Here is a 3111-nt window from a genome sequence, read left to right on the forward strand (position 1 = left end):
TACTTATCCTGTCCTAGAGACGCTCTAGCCGGTCGACCTCCGCGCTCTCTATGGCTGTCTGAGGGCTTACTTATCCTGTCCTAGAGGAGACGCTCTAGCCGGTCGACCTCCGCGCTCTCTATGGCTGTCTGAGGGCTTACTTATTTGCTGAACACCAGACCAAAAATTAAATCAGATTTCATGACAGAAGCCATGCTTGGAGCCAATAAAACTCTCTTTGTGACCTAAAACTTGTGGCGGTGGTTATTCTGACAGATGGTTCAAAGCCAAGCGTGGCCACTTACACATCTCCAAAAAGGAGAGATCACATATACGTGGAAAAGTAATTATAATAATGATAATGATAATAGGGAATCTGAGCGGTTTACAACAGAGGGGATAATAGACAGTTTCCTGCCCTTAGGCTTAAAATCTAAAAGACACGACATGGTGAGGGGAGGAGGGGATCATGTCCAGCATCTTCTCTCCCCCTGAGGCCTGGACCAAGGCAGATGGACTAGAGGGAGGGTTCTTCTTCAGGCTAGCCCTGGTGAAACTGGGCCAGCCTATTCACTAGAGATGCCACTGTGTACAGGACAGATTGTACAGGAGTAGGCAATCTTGTAGGTAACCTGGACCCAAACCATGTAGGGCTTTAAAGATAATAATCAACACTTGGTACTTTGCCTGAAAACTAATTGGCAGCAGAATTTACCAAACCCATCCTCCACTATTATCCTGACTTGAGAATCTTAATTTAATTTGCTTTAGTGTTTTGAGTTTATTTGTCATTTCCCCTCCTCCTTGGCTTTCCTCCAGTTTTGCGTGCCTGTCCCCTTTCCGCTGAGGACATCTGGTCCCCGGCGGAAAGTCTTGCTTCCCAGCTCCTTTCTTTGGTCGCTCTCAAACTCGCCTCTGAGTGAGGCTCGGTCTAGAAGACCGCCTAGCCCTTTGGGGACTTAGGCGGGGTCTAGAAAACCCACGCCTCTGAGCATTAGGGTCTAGAAAGCAGCTGCTGCTGCTGCTCCCAACTTTTTCCAGCCTAAAATCCATGCCTTGGGACCCCGGTCTAGAAAAGCTCCGCTCCAACATTCTTCCGCCTCAAGCCATGCCCTGAGAGGAACTAGGCTCAGGTCTAGCAAACCTAGCCCTTTGGGAATTACTTCAGGTCTGAAGACCCTGCCTCTGAGGAATAGACCCGGGTCGAAACAGGAAGGCCTCCTGCTTCCACTTTTTCCAGCCTCAAACCCATGCCTCTGAGGAGACCTCAGGTCTAGAAAAGCTGCTCCCAACTTTTTGTTGCAGCCCCCAAAACCTGCCTCTGAGGAACTGGGCTCAGGTCTAGAAAAGCTGTCCTGCTCCCAAGTTCCCTTCCAGCCTCAGAGCCATGTCGAGGAATCAGACCCAGGTCTAGCAGAGCCAAGCCACTGGGGAGTTAGACCCAGGTCTAGAGACAGCTGCTGCTGCTCCCAGCCTCAACCCTGCCTCCCTCCGAGGAGGACCTGAAACCCAAGCCTAGAAGAAGAGCCTCTGAGGAAGGAGCCATCCAGCAAAGCCTGCTGCTGCCCCCAGCCCCCCCCCCCAAAGTGGACCCCAACGCAAGATACCTGGCGCAAGAAGGAGTGGGGCCGCGGCGCCTTGGGGCCTCTGCCTCGCCCCCCGCCGCCTTTTTAAGGCTGATGTCAGCGCGTTCACTGGCTCTGAGGCCGCACCACATCCGGACACACAACACCACCCACAACACACACACACAGCAGAGCGACGGAAGAGCCTTAAATGCACAGTTTGTTGGGCCGCTCCCTCGGCCGAGTCACACTCTCTCAGTCCTAAGCCTTGCTCCAGTTAGGGCTCTGTGCCTCAGGGTTATCATAAAGTTGGACCAATGTGCACTAGGTTTGCTTATTTGTACCTATTCGCTGGTTGTGAGGGGCACAGGACCCCCTGAATGTGGCGAACCCCACAACAACAACAACAACACTATGTTTTTATCAAGAGAACACCTCTCTAGGCATTTTCAGGTCCTCCAGTCCAAACTCTGTTGGTCAAACTGCGCCAGACATTGACCATAGAGTTGCACTTGAGGGACTCCAAATGCCCAATTGGAGTGTTCTCCTAGGATCCCTGGGCTCTTCCGTGAGACTTTTGGTTCAAGTTGACCATAGAGTTATGTTGTAAAAGATACAAATTCCTTGGGGAGGGGTCTCGCAGGAATCTTCTAGTCCTCCAGTGCAACTCTGTGGTCAACGCGCCAAACTTGACCATAGATTGCACTGGAGCAGCACAAAGCTAGTGGGGGGTTTTCTCAGGATCTCTAGGTCCTCAATGCTATTTGGAAGTTGACCATAGAGTTCTGCTGGGGGCAAGCTACAAAGGCCTAGTGGAGGGGTTTCTCTCAGAATCTAGGTCCTCCAATGCTATTTTTGTTTAAAGTGTGACCATAGAGTTCTGGGGGTGCGCTACAAAGGCCTAGTGTATTCTCTAGATCCTCAGTGTTGACTTTTGGTTAAAATTGACCACAGAGTTGCATTGGGACCTAGATATTCCTGAGAATCCACAACTGTGGAGAGTGAGGTGACTGTATTTATTTATTTATTTTTATTTCATTTTTTATACAACCTTTTCTGCCCAAAAAGGAACCCAAGGCGGCTCACAATAAAAAGGACTAAGCACCTCGTGTGTTGTGTTCAGTGGTTTCACTGTTGGACTACAACTCTGGAAACTAGGAAATTCAGCCGTAGAATCCATTGGGTGACCATGGGTGAGTCACCACTCTCTCAGCCTCAGGAGATGGCCAGGGCAAACCCTCCTGGGTGAAGAAACTTGCAAAGGAAACCCATTAGGTTCACTGCCTTAGAGTTGCCCTAAGTTGGAAATTACCCGAGCATGCAACAACATCAAACAACAACTTGGCACAGTCACCTCTCTCAGACTCAGAGGATGGCCTGGCATAGACCCCAAGAAACTTGCCAAGAAACCCAGGACAGGGTTGCCGTCAGTTTAGGGGGACCAGTGTCCTAACCACAAAGGAGGACAAGGCACTGCAAAATGGAGGGCACCCATAACATGAGGGCATGACCAAACAAAACGGAAAACACTCATAGAATGTACATCCAGGCTTCTCAAATCCTGCTC

Source organism: Sceloporus undulatus, chromosome 9 (genome assembly GCF_019175285.1).
Source record: "Sceloporus undulatus isolate JIND9_A2432 ecotype Alabama chromosome 9, SceUnd_v1.1, whole genome shotgun sequence".
Taxonomy (NCBI): Eukaryota; Metazoa; Chordata; class Lepidosauria; order Squamata; family Phrynosomatidae; genus Sceloporus; species Sceloporus undulatus.